The following is a 22,453-nucleotide window of genomic DNA, read 5'->3' as shown; positions in this document are numbered from 1 at the left end:
TGGACCACATTTAACAACTTGGCTGACCCCTTCTACCCTTTTCATAGTCCATCTTTGGCATGGGTCTTAATGTTTTTGCTCCCTCAGAAGGTTCTATACATCCTAGGGAAATGATTCCACTTCCCTTAATTGGCACATCTCCTTGCCCCCTGGATGGTTCAGACAACTCTTTTCTAGAAGTACTTGGGGAATCAAATAGTGGAATTGTTGGGAAGTGCTTTGCTAATGGTATAGGAGAGTTATAATGAGTATCTACCTAGAAGAAAGAGGATTCTTCAGCTGACTGGGTGGCAATCTTGACTTGCTGGATGAAGATGAGGGACAGTCTTCATCTAGTCTCCACAGAAAGATAATAATAATAAGTATTTACATCAAAGTACTTTTTTAAAACAAATATCACCTCATTTAATCCTCAAACCAACTTTGTGAGTAGGTGCTATTATTATCCCAGTTTTATAATTGAGGAAACAGGTAGACAGAAGTTGAATGACTTGCCCCAAAATCAAACCACCTGTAAATACTTGAGCTTGGGTCTTCCTCCCTCAGGGTCTAGCACTTTATCCACTGTGCCACTTGGTGGAGTTCTTCAGTAGAGGCCTCAAACTATCAAGGATTTAGTATCATCCTTCTACTGGGGATCCCAGGGAAGGAGAAGTTTTTACTGATGGGTCAGGAAACACTGAGTAGATGGTGGTAAGGGGTGTCAGTATCAACTTAGATTACAGGACCGGTTGCATGCAAGAAGCTTATGACTTTTTAGCTATGTTCTTATATATGGCCTTGCCCCACAATGGAGAACAGTGACTATTTCAGAGTTTTAGTTATTGGTGGAGTGACCCCCATATTCCTGGTGCTACTCTTGTTTATCATTAATGTTTATATTGAGAGATCTATTATAAATGTTATCCCCTTTGGATGGACTGTACTTTTTAAAAGATATTTTTATATTTTTGATGTTTTAATCTTTTTAAAAAATTATTTGTATTAAGTTCCTCCTCCAGTGTTGCTTATTCTAGATTTCTTCCAGATGGCTGAGTTGTTTTTTAAGAGGTCAAAGGTCCCCAAGAGGATTTTTAAGTCCTCATCACTGAGACGTGTGATGTGATAGGAACAACTTTTATTCTAAATATGTTGGGAAGGTTTCCCTGTAAAAAGGTAAGGAGACCATCTTGGGGATTTGGTTAGCCTGGAGGACTAGTGATTTAAGGTCAACACCACTACCACCTTAGCTAATGGAAAGTTGGTAGCTGGTGTTCCTGAGGTTTGGTAGGGTTCCCACTGCCATGTGGAACATCTTTTTGACTCAGCATTACTGACTGTCCTGACAAATGCAGAGGTGGAGGGGATCAATGCTCGTTTTGGTAATTATATTCTTTTAATCCTTTGTTATATATAAAGTTATTTTTATTGCATTTTGTGTTCTACAAAGATTTCATTTTGTTCAAATCCCAAACTTGAATCCCTGGACTGGCCTAAGATATTGTGTAATGTTGGATAAATTGTTTTCCTTTTCTGGGCTTTGGTTTCCTCAAACTGTAAAAGGGGAGGGTTTGACCAGATGTGATCTAAGGTAACTCCCGACTTTGTTTCTGGATGCTAATCCCTGCTCTGGAACGTAATATATCTCTGTGGCTTTTCCCCTCCCTATTGCAAAGGAAAAGCATATGAAATGGCCTTTCTGAAATACTTGTTCTGAGCAATAATTCCCCATGCAATGAGAATGAGAACATAGTATCAGAGAATTTTAAGCTAATGATTATAATATTTCCATACATACAATTATGAACTATGACTAACTGGAAAGATCAGCCACCTCCAAGTTTCCAAGGATAGAGATTCTATACTAGCTATCAGATACCCTGGATAAAGTTTTCATTTTTAAATAGGGCCATTGGCTTACATTTAGATCTTTTTGTAAAATTTAAATGTCCTTAATTGGTGAAAAATGTAATAATTGATTTCTTTTCCAGAAAAAAAAACACAGCTGATTTTGTTTGGATGCCACTGTTTGCAAAATGCTAGCACTTAGAATTTTGATGATTTTTTTCCAAGGTTCATGATCCATAAACTTCTTCCTATGCTCCTTCTGACCCCTCAGAGTGAGACATGTTGGTGACCATCATCAAAGTTTCGACTTGATAAAAATGCATAGCTATTTGAAGCAGCTGTGGGGTTAGTGAGAACAGAATACAGTGCACTAACACTGAATTCTTTTTGAGTCTAAAAAATGTCTTCATCCTGCTCCTTAAAATCTCAGCAGCCTTGTCAGAAGGCTCCCTCCATCTGGCAGAAAACAAATCCCTCTTTCGTGTTTCATGGGCCAGATTTAAAGCCTAGTCACCATAGATTGCTTGTTTTTGTTGTCATTTTTGTTTTAAAGATGATCCTTAGCAGCTTCACTTTAGCCTTTTATGAGCATCGGGCTAAAGATGCCCTTTCTGAGTTATTTCCAAACTACTTTCACTAACACAGTCTCAGTTAAGAAAAATAATCGTGTATGTCTGAATTCAGTTTTAATATCTGAAATGCAAAAGTCAAAAATCAATGAAGAGTTCTTAGATACTTTTCAAAAGACAGAGAATATAATTAGTTTGATCCAAACAATATGCTAAGACTCAGATTTTTTCCACAAAGTTTTCTCAACGAATTTTCCAGAATTCTCCAGAATGGCATCATATTAAAAAATAAAAGATTCTGATTCCCCAAATCTTTTCCCGCGCTCTCATAACTATTGTAATAGGTAAATAATTAGTCTTCCTGTTTCTAGCATCCCCTCTCCCATCCACCTGCTACATATCTGCTGACTGATATTCATAAAGCACAGGTCTGACTATATCACTGTCTTGCCCTAAAAGTCCCAATAGTTCCTTCATTTCTCAAGGATAAAATGAAAACTCTTCATTTGGCTTTTATAGTCCTTCACATGTGACTCCTGACTCTCTTTCCAGGCTAACTACATATTGTAATTTTTCTTTCTCACATTCTATGTTTCAGACAAACAAGATTGTACACAAATTTAATGTGTTTGCCCAGACTGTCTCCTCTTCCTGGAATCCAACCCCTCAATACCTTTGATTCACAGAATCAAATGCTAGGGCATCCTTCAAAGATCAGCTCAAGTATCATCTCCTGCAAGAAGCATATTCATGTATTATTAGTTTGTTTTAATTTTTAAATTCTCTACATATATGTTGTTTTTCCTCAGCAAAATTCAATCTCCTGTAAGACATTTTCACTTTTGTCTTTGTAACCCCAGCATGTAGCACAGTGTCTAGTAAATAGAAGGCACTTTAGAAATGTCTGTTGAGTTGAATTGGAGGAATTCATGAGACAAAGTTAGAAAGATAGGATGACACTAGATAATGGAGGACCTAGAATACCAGGCCAAAAAAGTGTCAGTAAATTTGAACTTTACTTGCTGAACAGTAGGGAACCACTAAAATTTTTCAATGATATCTTTACCTTCAGGCAAGAATATCTGTAACGTCTAAAACAGGCAGAAGATATTTTTAATTATATACAGAGATATCAACACATTAGAAATAGTAAATCATTCCTTTTCATTCTCAACTTATCTGTTTTAAAATTTTTTTCCTTATTATTATGAATGTGACAAACACCAACAAACATGAACATTTCTCTGGACAAAGAACAGTAAAAGGGGCTGCTTATGAAATTGTGAATCTCCACTATGTACAATTCTGTTTTTTAAAGTGTATTTCAGAGCTTGTATTCTAGTTTCATCATTCTAGCAGACCAATGATGAAGAATGCTATTCATCTCTTGACAGAGCAGTGATAGATTCAATATACAGAATGAGATACATCTTTAGACATGGCCAGTATTGGAACTTGTTTGCATCACTATGAATGTTTGTTATTCAGACTTTCTTTTTCTTTCTCAAGAAGTAGAAAAGGTCTGAGGAGAGAAAAGGGATGTGTGCACGTTGTGGGGCAGTTTGAGAGAAAAGAAATACTTGCTAACAAAAAAGTTAATTTTTTTGAACATGTGAGTTCCCCAGGGATGGGAACTATTTTTGTCTTTTTTGTATACCTAGTATTTAGCACAGTACCTGGCACACAGAGCATGCTTTGTAAATGTTTATTGATAAACTAATACCCGCTGCTTGTCTGGGTCCCTTCTTAAATTTCTTTCTGTTCCCTTCTGCATATTCTTTAAATAACCCATTGGCATTCTTTTCTTTCTCTTCTTTTTATTGGCATCACTATCACTTCCCCTGCATTACCCCATAAGTCTTCTTCCCTATCAAAAAATAAAAGCCTCCCCCAATAACAAATAAGTATAATCAAGAAAAAACAAATCCAATATGTCCAAAAATGCATGCCTCTTTTTGCACCTCTAGTCAATCACTTCTCTGTCAAGAGGTGGGAAGCATGCTTCATCATCAGGCTTCTGAAGTCATAATTAGTCATTGCATTGACTACAGTTGTTAAGTCTTTCAATATTGTTTTCTTTACTATTTTGTAGCCATTATATGTTTTTATGTAGGTTCTGTTTATTTAACCATGTATCAGTATATAAAAGTCCTCTCAGGTTTCTCTGGATTTATTTCTTTCATCATTTCTTACAGGGCAATAATACTCCATCACATTCTTATATCATACTTTTCTGAGGATTCTCCAAATGATGGACAACCACTATTTTTCTTTGTCTTTGTTACAACAAACATACCCTCTCTTTTTGATGCCTTTGAGGTATATGCTTAAAGATATCATTGTTGGCTCAAAGTTTAGGATTGGAGGGAGCATAATTCTAGATTCCTTTACAGAATATCACTTCACAGTTCCAGCAATAATATTCCTGTATATAGATGGGGCCTGGAAAGCAGGGACTTGCATGAGCTACCCCCAGGTCCCTCCAAAAACCTATAAAAAAGGTGCTGAACAAATTCTAGGGTTGCAGAACCCAGAGAATAGCAGAGGGAAGCAGGACTCCAACCTAGGACAGCCTGGATGGTTGCTGGGTAAGGTCTATCGCATGGAGCTGGGAGCAGAGTGGAGCAGAGCCCAGCATGGTCTGCGCCTGGACCAACCAGATTGGGAGAGAGATGAAACAGTCCCTAGTGCCCTAATCAGTGGGGTGTGGCAGTTACCAGACTTCTCAACCCACAAACACCAAAGACAACAGAGAAGTTTAGTGGGAAAAACTGCTGGGTCAGAGTGAAAGGAGTTTGCAGTTTGGCCACAGCCCCAGGGGTCGGCAGAGGTGGTGCACCTATAGAACTACAGCTGCAGTTCCTTCAGGCCCCGGGCCCACCTGGTGGGAGGAATTAAGTGGTGGATCCGAACAGTAGTGCAGAGCCAGCTTAGATCTGAGTCCAGTCCAGGTTGGGTGTTCTTGGGGGAGGAAAAGCGCTGGTGTGGCAGAGCCTGCTGTGTAGAAATAGCTCTGAAAACAACAGCACAACCCCTCAAGCTTGGGATAAAGTACTCTATACTCTACAAGCAGTCATACCCCAACAAAAAGTTCAAGGGTCAAGTAGTTGGCTGGGAACATGGCCAGGCAGTTAAAACGGACTCAGATTAAGACTCAGACTTTGGAATCTTTCTTTGGGGACAGAGAAGACCAAAACATACAGCCAGAAGAAGTCAACAAAGTCAAAGAACCTCCAAGAAAAACATGAACTGGTCCCAGGCCATGAAAGAGCTCAAAAAGAGTTTGGAAAAGCTAGTAAGAGAAGTAGAGGAAAAGTTGGGAAGAGAAATGAAAGTGATGTGAGAAAACCATGAAAAACAACTCAATGACTTGCTAAAGGAGACCCAAAAAAGTACTAAAGAAAATAACACCTTAAAAAATAGACTAACTCAAATGGCAAAAGAGTTCCAAAAAGCCAATGAGGAAAAGAATGCCTTGAAAGGCAGAATTAGCCAAATGGAAAAGGAGGTCCAAAAGACCACTGAAGAAAATACTACCTTAAAAGTTAGACTGGAGCAAGTGGAAGCTAGTGACTTTATGAGAAATCAAGATATTATAAAACAGAACCAAGGGGATGAAAAAATGGACGACAATGTGAAATATCTCATTGGAAAAACCACTGACCTGGAGAATAGACCCAGGAGAGATAATTTAAAAATTATTGGACTACCTGAAAGCCATGATCAAAAAAAGAGCTTAGATATCATCTTTCAAGAAATGATCAAGGAGAGCTGCCCTGATATTCTAGAGTCAGAGGGCAAAATAGAAATTAAAAGAATCCACTGATCACCTCCTGAAAAAGATGCCAAAAGAAAACTCTTAGGAATATTGTTGCCAAATTCCAGAGCTCCCATATCAAGGAGAAAATACTGCAAGCAGCCAGAAAGAACAATTTGAGTATTGTGGAAACATAATCAGGATAATACAAGATCTAGCAGCTTCTACATTAAGGGATCAAAGGGCTTGGAATATGATATTCTGGAGGTCAATGGAGCTAGGATTAAAACCAAGAATCACCTACCCAGAAAAACTGAGTATCATGCGCCAAGGCAAAATATGGATTTTCAATAAAATAGAGGACTTTCAAGCTTTCTCATTGAAAAGACCAGAGCTGAATAGAAAATCTGGCTTTCAAACACAAGGATCAAGAGAAGCATGAAAAAGGTAAACAAGAAAGAGAAATCACAAGGGACTTTAACTAAACTGTTTTGTTTACATTCCTACATGAAAAGATGATGTGTATGATTCATGAGACCTCAGTATTAGGGTAGCTGAAGGGAATATACATACACATATACATATACATATACAGAGATATATATATATATATATATATATATATATATATATATAGACAGAAGGCACAGGGTGAGTTGAATATGAAGGGATGATATCCAAAAAAATTAAATTAAGGAATGAGAGAGGAATATATTGAGAGAGGGAGAAAGGGAGAGATAGAATGGGGTAAATTATCTCACATAAAAGTGGCAAGAAAAAGCAGTTTTGTTGGGATGGAAGAGGGGGCAAGGGAGGGGGAATGAGTGAATCTTGCTCTCATCGGATTTGACTTGAGGAGGGAGTAACATACACACTCAATTGGGTATCTTACCCCACAGAAAAGAAGGAGGAATAAGATAAAAAAAGGGGGGATGATAGAAGGGAGGGCACATGGGGGAGGAGGTAATCAAAAGCAAACACTTTTGAAAAGGGACAGGGACAAGGGAGAAAATTGGATGAAGGGGGATAGGATAGGAAGGAATAAAATATAGTTAGTCTTTCACAACATGAGTATTATGGAAGGGTTTTGCATAATGATACACATGTGGCCTATGCTGAATTACTTGTATTTGCCTTCTTAGGAAGGGTGGGTGGGGAAATAAGAGGGGAGAGAATTTGGAACTCAAAGTTTTAAAAGCAGATGTTCAAAAAAAAGGTTTTTGCATGCAACTAGGAAATAAGATAATACAGGTAATGGAGCATAAAAATCTATCTTGCCCTATAAGAAAGTAAGGGAAAAGGGGATGGGGGGGAGTGGGGTGACAGAAGGGAGGGCTGACTGGGGAACGGAGCAATTAGAATATATGCCATCTTGGAGTGGGGGAAAGGTAGAAATGGGGAGAAAATTTGTAATTCAAACTTATGAAAATTGATGCTGAAAACTTAAAATATTAAATAAATAAATAATGATTTACCAGAAAAAAAAATATTCCTGTATAACTATAGGTCCTCCAATGACTGTCATTTAACCTTTTTTTTTTTTTGGTCATCCTTGGCAATTTGTCAGGTATGAAGTAGAACCTCAGAGCTGTTTCATTTCTTTTATTATTAGTGATTTGGGACATTTTAAGTATGATTGTTGATTGTCTTTCTTTGAAGAATGTTCTCTTCATCCTTTGAGAATCTTTTTTATTGGGAAATGGCTTTTGTAAGTATTTTTATCAATTCCCTTTATATCTTCAAATGAGAACTTTTTCAGAGAAATTTGCTAAAATGATTTTTTCCTTCTAGCTAACTATTCCACTCCTAATTGTAATTGCATTTTAGTGTATTTTTTTTCAATTTTATGTAGACAGAATTGTCTGTTTTGTCTCCTATGATCCTTTCTATCTTTTGTTTAGTTAAGAACCCCTTCTTACATTCATAGTTGTGAAAGATACCTCTTCTGTGCCTCTAATTTGTTTATGGCATAACCCTTTATTTTTTTTTTAGGTTTTTTTTTTATTTAAATTTATTTATTTAACATATTTGGTTTTCAGCATTGATTTTCACAACAGTTTGAATTACAAATTTTCTCCCCATTTCTACCCTCCCCCCCACTCCAAGATGGCATATATTCTGGTTGCCCTGTTCCCCAGTCAGCCCTCCCCTCTATGACCCCCCTCCCCTCTCATCCCCTTTTCCCTTCCTTTCTTGTAGGGCGAGATAAATTTCTACACCCCATTGCCTGTGTATCTTATTTTTTAGTTGCATGCAAAAACTTTTTTTTGTTTGTTTGTTTTTGAACATCTATTTTTAAAACTTTGAGTTCCAAATTCTCTCCCTTCTTCCCTTCCCACACACCCTCCCTAAGAAGTGGAGCACTTCAACCTAGGCCACGCGTGTATCATTATGTATAACCCTTCCACAATATTCATGTTGTGAAAGGCTAACTACATTTTGCTCCTTCCCAACCCATCCCGCTTTATTGAATTTTCTCCCTTGACCCTGTCCCCTTTCCAAAGTGTTTGTTTTGATTACCTCCACCCCTATCTGCCCTCCCCTCCATCATCTACCCCCTTTTATTTTTTTTTTAATCTTCCTCCCTCTTCTTTCCTGTGGGGTAAGATACCCAACTGAGTATGTATGGTATTCCCTCCTCAGGCCAAATCTGATGAGAGCAAGGTTCACTCATTCCCCCCTCACCTGCCCTCTCCCCTCCTCCCACAGAACTGCTTCCTCTTGCCACCTTTATGCGAGATAATCCACCCCATTCTATCTCTCCCTATCTCCCTCTCTCAGTATGATGCTCCCTCATCCCTTAATTTCATTTTATTTCTTTTAGATATCTTCCCTTCATCTTCAGCTCACCCTGTGTCTGCTCTCTCTCTTTTACATATATATATATATATACATATACATATATATGTATATTTATATATACAAAAACACACATATATATACATACATACACATGCATACATATACACATAGATACATACATACATACACATTCACTTATATATATACATAAACATATATATATGCATATTCCCTTCAACTACCCTAATACTGAGGTCTCATGAATCATACACATCATCTTTCCATGTAGGAATGTAAACAAAACAGTTCAACTTTAGTAAGTCCCTTGCAATTTCCGTTTCTTGATTACCTTTTCATGCTTCTCTTGATTTTTGTGTTTGAAAGTCAAATTTTCTATTCAGTTCTGGTCTTTTCACTGAGAAAGCTTGAAAGTCCTCTATTTTATTGAAAATCCATATTTTGCCTTGGAACATGATACTCAGTTTTGCTGGGTAGGTGATTCTAGGTTTTAATCCTAGCTCCATTGACCTCCGGAATATCGTATTCCAAGCCCTTCGATCTCTTAATGTAGAAGCTGCCAGATCTTGGGTTATTCTGATTGGGTTTCCACAATACTCAAATTGTTTCTTTCTGGCTGCTTGCAGTATTTTCTCCTTGATCTGGGAGCTCTGGAATTTGGCGACAATATTCCTAGGAGATTTCTTTTTGGGATCTATTTGAGGAGGTGATCGATGGATTCTTTCAATTTCTATTTTGCCCTGTGGCTCTAGAATATCAGGGCAGTTCTCCTTGATAATTTCTTGAAAGATGGTATCTAGGCTCTTTTTTTGGTCATGGCTTTCAGGTAGTCTAATAATTTTTAAATTATCTCTCCTGGATCTATTTTCCAGGTCAGTGGTTTTTCCAAGGAGATATTTCACATTGTCTTCCATTTTTTCATTCCTTTGGTTCTGTTTTATAATATCCTGGTTTCTCATAAAGTCACTAGCTTCCACTTGCTCCAATCTAATTTTTAAAGTAGTATTTTCTTCAGTGGTCTTTTGGACCTCCTTTTCCATTTGGCTAATTCTGCCTTTCAAGGCATTCTTCTCCTCATTGGCTTTTTGGAGCTCTTTTGCCATTTGAGTTAGTCTATTTTTTAAGGTGTTGTTTTCTCCAGTGTGTTTTTCAGTATTTTTTTGGGTCTCCTTTAGCAAGTCATTGAGTTGTTTTTCATGGTTTTCTCACATCCTTCTCATTTCTCTTCCCAATTTTTCCTCTACTTCTCTAACTTGCTTTTCCAACTCCTTTTTGAGCTCTTCCATGGCCTGGGACCAGTTCCTGTTTTTCTTGGAGGTTTCTGTTGTAGGCTCTTTGACTTTATTAATTTCTTCTGTCTGTATGTTTTGGTCTTCTTTGTCACCAAAGAAAGAATGCAAAGTCTGAGACTGAATCTCGGTGCGTTTTCGCTGCCTGGCCATATTCCCAGCTAACTAACTTGACCCTTGAGTTTTTCAGTGGGGTATGATTGCTTGTAGATTACAGAGTTCTATGTTCCAGGTTTGGGGGGGAGGTGCCAGCTCTGCCACACCAGCACTGCTCCTTCCCCAACCCCCAACCCGAACTGGTCTTAGATCTTTGGCAGGCTGTGTACCCCTGCTCTGATCAGCCACTTAATTCCTCCCACCAGGTGGTCCTGGAGCTGGAAGTAACAACAGCTGTAGCTGCCCCACCTCTGCTGCCCCCGGGGCTGGAAGCCGAACCGTGAACTCCTTCTACTCCCGCAGCTTTTCCCACTAACCTTCTCCGCAGTCTTTGGTATTTGTGGGTTGAGAAGTCTCGTAACTGCCGCAGCTCACTGAATCAGGGTGCTAGGGCCCCCCCCCGCCTGGCTTCTGGTCTGGATGGTCCACGCTGCTCAGGCTGGGTTCTGCTCCACTCCGTTCCCAGCTCCCAGCTCCCAGCTCCGAGCTCCGTGTGGGATAGACCTCGCCCAGAGACCATCCAGACTGTCCTGGGCTGGAGCCCTGCTTCCCTCTGCTGTTTTGTGGGTTCTGCCATTCTAAAATTGGTTCAGAGCCATTTTTTATAAGTTTTTGGAGGGTCTCGGTAGGGAGCTCACGCTATTCCCTGCTTACCAGCTGCCATCTTGGCTCAGCCCCCCCTGGCATAACCTTTTATAAGTAGGCCATGTACCTCTTTGGAGCTTCTTTTGGTATATGGTATGAAATGATGTTCTAAACTGAATTTCTCTCAGACTGGTACCATTTTTTTCGGAAGTCTTTGTTAGATAGTGACTCCTTACTATGCTGCACTACTTGTACTGTTGGAGGGAAGAAGTAATTACCAGAGAGCTATCATATATCTAAAATTTCTAAATTCTATTCAGATCTCTGATTTATTTCCCTATTGTTTAGTTATTAATTTTAAATAAAATAAAAACGGTCAGTTTCTTAGCATCTGTCTAGCAATGGTTCTAAATATCCCTGAAGGGTATACTTTTTAGTACCAACTTAAATCTCTCCAATTACTGCTTGAACTCATTTTTTCATGTCTGTGTTCCTCAACATAGACAGAAAAGAGCTGATCATGATCTGCTATTTAATATTATTTTAATTCATTATTGTGACTAGTTTTTATTAATGATTTTAGCATAAAATTTAAATCACCAAAATAATTGAATTAAAAAGGTCATTGAAAGTAATATTTTAGTTTTACCACTTATTTGAAGTGTTGAAAGATAAGTCAATGAATAACTATACCCCTAATATTCATAGTACTAATGATATTCTTTTTTATAGAGGAAAAAATTCACTAATGAAGTCACCATGCATAGCTCAATACCAGTTCTCCAAAAAGACATGATCCAAAGTGCTGTACATGAAAACAAGCCTTATTTATCTTGGGGCACAAGCATAGGGTAAAAAAAGAAACCATACCAGAGGTAAAAAGAAAGGGGTGGGTGGGGTGAGTTATGTCAAGGCATCAGAACAATTATCAATCAATGTATCAGGCATTGTGCACAATGCAGGGGATGCAAAGAAAGGCACAAGTACAGTCCCTGTTCTCAAGTAGGTCATATCCTAATTTTGAGTAACAAATCCAAAAGAGCTTGTACAAAGCAAGCTTCATTGGCCTCTCTGGCTGTTTTCCATTATTCACAACCATGCAGCAGCACCAGGTGAATATTACGTTGAAAAGATGGGCATTTGTAGCAAAGAACTGCTAAGGATTATTGAAAACTGGATTCTTGAAAATTATTGAAAATTTCTAAAATTCATTCCAGATTTCTTTCATCCTCTAATTCAATTCTAAGACTATCCATCTCTAATACCTGTCCAAGGTTTATATATTGGACTGACTAAATCAATATGATGCCCATTTAACAGCATGTCAGAATCTGGGCATTATTCATTCTATATGCATTTAGTTCTTCCTTCTATTATAAGACCATTTTTTTGAGTGATTATAGATCTTAGTGTAGTCTCAGGGTTCCTGGGATTGATGCCACTAGCATAGTATCATCCCCAAAGAGGAACATCTTGTAGGACCCCCCCCCCCACCCAATCTATAAATTTCCCTCTTCATTTGGCCTTTGTGCAAGACATCTATTTTTATCATCAATGATAGTGGAATTACCACATTGTCAGTAGCCAAGGTAATATATGAAGTGAAATGTCACTTATGATAGAATCAATAATAATTGGTAGACTTGACCAAATACAGAAGAAATCTATACTGGAAGCAAAACATTTTTTTTTTACAGTCCTTCAGGGATCATTTCTCAAAATTTTTGTAAAGAAGGAAAGATTCCAGGATGACAGATGGTACCATTACCAAAAAATAAAAAAAAATATGTAGAGTTCATCAACTTTCTCATCTCTATAAAATGCTTTATGTACTTGTGATAAGTATCTGTGATGAACATATGAGAAAGAAATAGGCAAGTTTCAAAAATCATTTTTTCAAGGAGACCACAACTTTATAGTCATGAAAATAATGGAAGGAGTAGTGACCAAAATATAAGGTCTCACTGGGTTTATTGTTTGCTAATATATAAAAAAAATTTAAGATAGTATAAGATCTCTTAATAGACACTACTACCATGGAGATAACTTGCTTTAAGAATCCGCTGTGTCATGCAGGGAAACATATGCTTACCAAAGGCATTTTCATTCTTATGAAGGATGTGCTACTGAAGACATATTTAAATAACCCTTTCTCCAGGGGCATTTACCCTTGTACAAATGCGGTATCTATGCAATAGAGAATTAAGATTACAATTAAATTCTGTTAAAGTAGCTTAATCAGAGCAGGGACTAACACTCTATCTAGGTATCAACATTAAATTGTGGGCAAGTGCAGGATGGGGAAGAAGAGAAGGAATCAAGTGGTAGGTGGGGCAGGCTGGTAGCATAGAGCATTTACTACAAGGCCTGAAATTAAAGTCAAGGTCAAGTCTAGGACATCAAGCTAAGCTGTAGGACTGGGGCAGAGGGTCAATTCCTTAATTAGAAAGCCAATGTATATATTCAAAGATCCAAGTCATACAAGTGTGAATGTAGTGGGGGTGTACAACCTAAATGGAACCGGATCCTTGTGTAGTGTAGTCCAGCGGCAAAAGTGGTGGATTTGAAGTCTGTATGATCAACTCGTCTAACCTCTTATATTTTGTCTCTAAAATGGGGATAATAATTCTTGCACTAACCACCTCACTGGATTATTGTGAGGAAAATACTTTGTAAACTTGGAAGTACTATAGATACTGAGTTTTACATGAACAACCTTGAAACTCAAGGTTAAAACTGAGCAATTATTCATTCATTCAAAAATCATTCTTTAAATACCTTTTATGTGCTAAGTGCTAAAAGAGCTAGAGTCTAACTATTATGGTCATTGCCTCCATGGATGTTACAGTCTGATGGAGAAATATGATACAAAAAGAGATAACTTGTAATACAATATTCCATAGTAAGGGCAAGAAATGTAAAAAAAAAAGAAAAGAAAAGATATCACTGAGAAAATGTGTGATAGGAAAAGGAGGTGGGCTGATCATAACACATGAGTGTTGATAGGTGGACAGCTGGTATGCTGATCTGGTACATACACAATACTGGTCAAATACCATGTTTAGTAGAACCTTTTTGGAGGATCCAGAAACTCCAGCTATATCCATGCTTGTTAGTCCTGCTTGACTTGGATCTTTGAACGTACACATTGCCTTTCTTACTCTGATTGTAACCCACCCCTAGCCCTTTGACTTTGCTCTCAAGCTTTGTAGCAACTTCTCTACTCTATCACCCTGTCCCAACTTCTGCTCTATGCTCTGTCCTTCACTTGTCCACAATGTATTTTTGACACCTACCTTCAGTGGCAACCACAAACCCTGACTCAGCTTCCATAATGAATAATAATAGCTGTCTCCTTTCTCTGTTGGAAAGAATCTAGATTAAAATCTGGGCTTTCCTGCTCAGCTTGACTGCCTTAGTCACACTGACAGAGCTCCTGACATTTAACTGTTGCCTATTTAGATCTCTGATATCTTGACAGACTCCCTCCCATTTAGCTTTTGGTTTCCTGCCCCTTTGCTTATGCACAACCCACACCAAAATGACCTCACACCTCTAGCAGTTGAAATCCTGTCAAGATCCTGCCCCAATGCCACTTCCTTTATGATGCCTTCCCTGGGCCTCCCAATAAATGGAAACAACCTGGTTTAACACCTTGCTCATACCTCTTAGCAGCATTAGTGACTAAGAGAGAATGATGGAAGAGAATCATAGGAAATAGGGAAGTTGGGAGGAGGGTCAGGAAGTAGGGAGGAGAAGATGAGTTCAGTTTTAGACATACTGAAGTAAAGGCATGAGTGTAAAGTCAATAGACTATTGAAAACGTGAAACTGATGCTCAGTGAAGAGTTTGATAAAGGATACAGATTTGTGAAGAACTCACACAGAGGTGATAGTAGAAGCCACAGGAGTGTATACATTTGCTATCGTCCATTTTGTATTTTAATAATTTTTAAGTCTTATTTCATCTACTAGACATGTAGATGGTACACAGTGGCTTAGAGCTCTGGGTCTGGAGTCAAGAAGCTGGTATTCAGGCATTTCTGTCATGTCCAACTCTTCATGACCTCATTTGAAGTTTTCTTTGAAAGATACTAGAGGGGTTTGCCATTCCCTTCTCTAGCTCATTTTACAGATGAGGAAACTGAGGCAAATAGGGTTAAGGGACTTGCCCAGAGTCACACAGCTAATAAGTGTTTGAGACCAGATTTGAGTTCAGGAAGCTGTCTTCCTGACTCCAGGCCCAGCACTCTATCTACTGTGCTACCTAATTGTCCTGGAGTCAAGAAGACCTGAGTTCAAATTTGACCTCAGACACTTACTAGCTGTATGACCCTGGGCAAGTCACTCAACCTCTGTCTGCTTCAGTTTCCTTAAGCGTAAAATAGAGGTAATAATAGCGCTTATCTCACAGGTCTATTGTGAGGATCAAATTTAATAATATTTGTAAAATGCTTAGCACAGCGCTTGGCACATAGTAGGTATTTCATAAATATTTGTTAACTTTGCTCTCCCCTATTGTTCTTACTCCATATTAGATTATAAACTCTTTAAGGTCAGGATCTCTGACTTATCTTCCCTTCTCAACATCTAGCACAGTGCTTTACACACTTAGTAGTACATATATAATAAATATTTGATGAATTTAATCTGTTGCTATATTTCTGTGGTCCATACACTCACCTCATTGTGCTACATCTTCATCTAAATTACTAGACTCCTTGTCTTGAACTCTTGTGTCCTGGATGATTGCTGCTAATCCACTATATCATAGTGGTAATAGTTCATATTCATATAGTGCTATAAGGTTTGCAAAATTCTTTAAAACTATTATTTCATTTTATCCTCACAATGACCCCAGGAGGTAGAGTCATATGAAGTTTCCTCCTGAAAGGAACTTTTTCATTTCTACCCTTTCACTTAGGTTTAGTTCCTTAACATGGAGTAGGAGGTGGAAAAGAATATTTAATCGTGTCTCAAAATACATTATGTGGAGTAACCCATGACCAGGAAGCCTGCTTTGATACAACAGGAGGTCTATACTTCATTTAAGAACTTCCCTGTCATTCCTCTAACGAAGAGCCATGTTCTCAAAGGTAATGCCCATGGAACATGAGTTCCAGAAAGGGCCGAATAATCAACTGTGTCTATCCTCTGAGAACCAACATGTTAAGGTAAGAAAGCATTCCTCACTGAAGGCTGGCCACTGGGTGATTTGAATTTTAGCTAGAGCAATGAGTTTAAGTCACCTGACTTTTACAAACAATATCCCAGGACACTGAATAACTTTCAGATGTGATTATTATTCAGTCATATCCAGCTCTGTGACCCTGTGGACCATACTGTCCATGGGGTTTTCTAGATAAAGACAGTGGAGTAGTTTCTCCAGTTCATTTCACAGATGAAAGAACAGAGATAAACACGGTTAAGTGCCTTGATGGGGACACACAGCTGGTAAATGTGACTTAGGCTAGATTTGAACTCAGGTCTTCCTCACTCTTTTCACTGAGCCACCTGGCTGCCTTCTTCAGAGGTGATTGCTGAACCACTATTAATAATCTTTGAAGAAGAATCATTATGAATAGGAGACACTTTACCGTAGTGGAAGCAGGCAAATAAATGCCTTGATACAAAAGGGGGAGAAGTTAAATATTTCAAATTATAGATAATAATTTTGACATTATTTCTCAGTAATGTTTTAGAATAAATTTCTAAAGAAATAGTTTGTGGAAAAGAACAGAGGTAATTGATAGGAATCAGCATGAATCCATCAAGAATGAGTCATGACAAATTAATCTCATTTTTTTTTAGGGTTGCTCATCTATTAAATCAGGGGAATGTTCTTGCTATTGTGTACCTGAATTATAGCAAAGCATTTGAAAAAGTCTGTCATACTATCTTTATAGACCAGAAGGAGAGATAAGGGTTAGATGATCATACAGTTCCACTTAGATGGCTTTGAAATGAATGACCTAACCCAAAGAATGGTGATCAGTGGATTAACATCAACCTGGAGGGAGGTCTTCAGTGAAATGACACAGGGCTCTATTTATGGTCATGTTCACTCAAAATATTTACCAATTATTCAGCTGAATGCAAAGTTGATATGCTTATTAAATTTTCATATGACACAAAGTCAAGAATGATAGCTAAGAGCTGACAGAATCATATTCCAATCATGTTTGACAGGTCATAATTTGGGGCTAAAGCTAACAAAATGACATTTAATAATGTTAAGTGCAAGTTTCAAATTTGGCTTAAAAAAATCAGTTGCATTAAGTCCTGGATAGGGGGGAGGGAGAGAGAGAGAGAGAGAGAGAGAGCAAGAGAGAGAAAGCTAGAAAATAATTCATATGACAAAGACCCAAGAATTTTAGTGCATTGAAAACTCAATTTATGACAACAATGTAATGGGAGTAAAAAGTAACGTAGTAGCCAGGTATGGTGGCTCATGCCTATGATGTATGCTGCTGGAGTTCTGAGCTACAGTAAGCTAAGCCAATTGGTTGTCCTCACCAATGACACCAATATGGTGAGCCCCCAGGAACCAAAGGCCACCAGGTTGCCTAAGGAAGGGCAAACTGGCCCAGGTCAGTCCATTATCACCCCTACTATTTAATTTGGTACTAGAAACATTAGCTGTAGCAATAAGAGAAGAAAAAGAAATTGAAGGAATTAGAATAGGAAAAGAAGAAACTAAATTATCACTTTTTGCAGATGATATGATGATTTATCTAGAGAATCCTAGAGAATCAAGTGAAAAACTACTTGAAATAATAAACAACTTTAGCAAAGTTGCAGGATATAAAATAAACCCACATAAATCCTCAGCATTCCTATACATTACTGACAAAGCCCAACAGCAAGAGATAGAAAGAGAAATTCCATTCAAAGTTACCATAGACACTATAAAATATTTGGGAGTCTACTTGCGAAGACAAACCCAGGGCATATATGAACATAACTATGAAACACTTTTCACGCAAATAAAGTCAGATCTAAATAAATGGAAAAATATCAGTTGCTCATGGTTAGGCTGAGCTAATATAATAAAAATGACAATTTTACCTAAATTAATCTATCTATTCAGTGCCATACCATTCGAACTACCAAAAAATTATTTTACTGAGCTGGACAAAATAATAACAAAATTCATCTGGAAAAACAAGAGGTATAGAATATCTAGGGTATTAATGAAAAGAAATGCTAGAGAAGGTGGCCTAGCCATACCAGATATTAAATTGTACTACAGAGCAGCAGTCATCAAAACTACCTGGTACTGGCTAAGAAACAGGGGTGTGGATCAGTGGAATAGGATAGATACACAAGATGGAGAAGTCAGCGACTATAGCAATCTACTCTTTGATAAACCCAAAGAGGCCAGCTTCTGGGCTAATAATTCACTATTTCACAAAAACTGTTGGGAAAATTGGAAAATGGTAGGGCAGACACTGGGCATAGACCAATATCTTACACCATATACCAAAATAAAGTCAAAAAGTGTTCATAATTTAGGAGTAAAGGCTGATGCTATAAGTAATTTGGGAGAGCAAGGAATAGTTTACTTATCAGATTTATGGAAAAGAAAAGAATTCATGACCCAAAAAGAGATAGAGAGCATTACAAAATGCAAAATGGATAATTTTGATTATGTTAAATTGAAATGTTTTGTACAAAAAAAGCCAATGCAACAAAAATTAGGAGGGAAGCAGAAAATTGAGAGAAAATCTTTACAACTAGTATCTCTGATAAAGGCCTCATTTCTAAAATATACAGGGAACTGAGCCAAATATATAGAAATACAAGCCATTCCTCAATTGAGGAATGGTCAAAGGATATGAACAGGCAGTTTTCAGAGGAAGAAATTAAAGCTATCTACAGGCATATGAAAAAATGCTCTGGATCACTACTGATTAGAGAAATGAAAATCAAAACAACTCTTAGATACCACATCTCTCCTGTCAGATTGGCTAAAATAACAAAACAGGAGGATGATAAATGCTGGAGAGGATGTGGGAAAATTGGAACATTGTTACGTTGCTGGTGGAGTTGTGAGATGATCCAGCCATTTTGGAAAGTAATTTGGAACTACGCCCAAAGGGCCACAGGAATGTTCATAGCCTTTGACCCAGCAATACCACTTCTAGGGTTGTATCCCAAAGAAATTACACAAGAGGGAAAGGGACCCATAGGTACAAAAACATTTATAGCAGCTCTTTTTGTGGTAGCCAAGAATTGGAAATCAAAGGGATGCCCATCAATTGGGGAATGGCTGAACAAGCTGTGGTATATGAAGGTAATGGAATACTATTGTGCCATAAGAAATGGGGATGATACGGACTTCATAACAACCTGGAAAAACCTACACGACATAATGCTGAGTGAGTGGAGCAGAGCCAGGAGAACATTGTACACAACCACAGATATATGGATTCCGTGAGGACCAACCCTGGCAGATTTCGCTCTTCTCAGCAACACTAGGTGCAAGGACAACTTCAAAGGACTCACGATGGAGAATGCTATCTACATCCAGAGAAAGAACTATTAAGTTTGAATGCAGATTGAGGCACACTTCATGCTTGCCTTTTTTCTTCTCTTTTGTTTTTGTTTTTGGGTTTTTTTTTTGGTTCTGTTTCTTCTTTCTCATGATTCATTCCATTGGTCATAATTCTTCTCCACAACTTGACTAGTGTATAAATTAATTTAATGTGAAGTTATACATGGTAGTTATATGAGATTCCATGCTGTCTTGGGGAGGGAAGGGGGGAGGGGAGAAAATCTGGAACTCAAAATTATGTAAAAGCGTGTGTTGTAAACTAAAAATAAAAAAAAAAAAGAAAAATCATTGAGTTAGGAGATGGAGGGGCATGTGTGAGGAAAAAGGACAAGGCCAGTTCTGGATAGAGGATAAATTGAATAGGAATGTGACATAGACATGGCCTTGTCATTTAGTATTGAAATATAATCATATGACAAACATAAAATTCCCATCCTAGATGCTGTTTCCATTAATTAAATCTAACACATTACTTTTTTGGCTTTCATGATATACTCCTGACATATTGTTTTCACAGTCTAATAAAATACCCAGGGCTTTATCACATGAAAAAAAAAGAAAACTGAAGTAAGTCCAACCTGTTCCAGATAGTAGTGGCATAGGTTTTAGGAGTCCCTGCCGAGCTTCTAAGGCTGAGTGAGATAGGGTCCTCTAATCCCCCCCAAACCCACAAAGCCTAATGTGATCTATTGAAGGGGAAAGATAGATTCGTGTTATCAGATAGTGAGAAAATTCCCTTCACCAATGAAGATCAACAAATTTATGGTCCTAACCTTAAGTGTTAAGTGATTTAATTTTTGCCCAGCTTCATATAGCCCTTATCAGACAGACAAAACTTGAATTCTGGTCTTCCTCACTCACGTAGCTCTCTAGCCATGATTTCCCTCGACATAATCTTAGACTGTCTTAACAGAAATACAGTATCTAGAATTAAGTAGGTGATCAAGCCACTCTATACCTTCCTGCTAAGATTGAACTTTAAGTTGTGTTCTGGACATGAGTTCTTCATGCGATATTTTAGACCAGGTAACAATACAACTGTGACACTTCTAAATCACCTTTGCCCTGTGATCAGAACTTGTCTGATGGTATGCTAATCATTCACCACCACTGACTTTCCAGCAGTTGAACTATGGTGTCTATTTTAGCAGAATCCTATGGAAATCAACCTCTTTACAGTAAATAGTTCTGAGACAATTTCTGCCTAGATTCCTGGCTGGCACTTTGGGCCACCATGTCCCAGTGTGACCAAATTAAACATGTTCAAGACTAGAGAGAGCTTTGGACAAAAGTTAATCCAGTGTTGGCTCCCCAAGAAAGCCTGGCCTCTAACCACACTAACAATTATTCCTTCTCACCAATGCTCCAAACAAGCCCACTTTGTCTCTCAAATGCTTTTAAGTGGTAAAAAAATATTTCCTCCAGAATTAATCTGAGAGCCATGCTGTTATTCTTGCCATTTTCCCCTCCAGCTGCGTTCCCTTTATGTTGATGAGCAGGCTTTTCTGTACTCAAGTTAACAGTGCAAAGGATAGGGTTAGTCAAGGAAAATTATAAAACTCTAATGAATACAAAGAAATATCTAACTGCTCATTTGGTTTATTACTATGAGAGGACATAGATTTTTTTTAATACCCCAAAGACTTTCACTGTTACTACCAAATTTGCTGACTGCTTTCTGTACGACCTTTGGCAATTCACTTGATTCTGAGGCTCAGTTTCCTCAGGCATAAAAGGGGGCATTATAATTTGCATTACGTACTTCACAGGGTTGTAATGCAGCAGGCACTTTGTGAATTGTAAAATGCCTTATTAACGTGAGCTTATTTTTCTTGTTGCTATTTGTTATTATCATTTCCCTAAAAAATTTTCCCCTAAAATTTCCCTAAAATCATTTTTCCCTGAAAAGCTTTTATCATGCGATTCCAAAAAGCTTAAAAAAGAAACACAAAATGAACCCAGCACTCCAATAATTCTAAATTGTCTATAGAATTAACTCCTAAATAATTTGTTAGGCATTATGCATCTTCCATAATCTTGTTTCACTTAACAGTCAATCTTATTTGCTTCCACTCACCAAAATAAAGCCATATATTATTCCATTATTATAAAATATTTTACTATATTGTTGTGTTGTGCTGTTTTATGTTACTTTATATTATAAATTATCACATAGAAAGTTTCTTTTGTACTTTTCCAACACTATGTTACATACTACTCATATAACTTGGAAAGTTGGAACTGTTCAGATAAGTCAAAACAATCAAATTCCCACGGGGCTTACATGATTCAATTTAGTTGTCTTCACATATCAAATTAATTGAATAATGTCCACATTTCCACTTTGTGCTAAATTTCCAACTGGTGCTCAACCTTTCTCAGGTCAAGAAGAAATGTGATCACAAATGCAAGTCTCTAGGAGAAGGAAAATTATTTTCCCTTCTCTTTTCTTTCCTGCTTTCTTTACCTTCTTTCACCATTACACAATATAATGTTGCAATATGATCCATGACAAAATTCCATAAATAAAACAGTAAGTTAAGTGGCAATATGGAATCATAAGATTGTAAAGGAATTTGAGAGTTCATTAACCATTCTCCACTCCACCCTTCACTGCCTACTCCCTAGGAAATATTGCAGTAAACCAAGTGAAACAGATTAAAATCCAGTCTGTTTAACAGGCAGAGAAGATTCCACAAAGGTCTTTGTGTTTAATCTACACATTGCAATATTTAACAATCCCCAGAGAACAATAGAAATTCTTCCTTATTAACAAATTCAAATCCCTGCTATAGAATGTAGCTGAAAAGCTTTGTTTCATAGGGGGATTGTTCAGACTATTTGTTTATGGGAGGGAGAAGGGAAAGACAAATATAGACAAAGGGAGACAGAGA

Source organism: Trichosurus vulpecula, chromosome 2 (genome assembly GCF_011100635.1).
Source record: "Trichosurus vulpecula isolate mTriVul1 chromosome 2, mTriVul1.pri, whole genome shotgun sequence".
Classification (NCBI taxonomy): Eukaryota; Metazoa; Chordata; class Mammalia; order Diprotodontia; family Phalangeridae; genus Trichosurus; species Trichosurus vulpecula.
The sequence above is the reverse complement of the archived record's forward strand: the minus strand, read 5'-3'. Positions refer to the sequence as shown.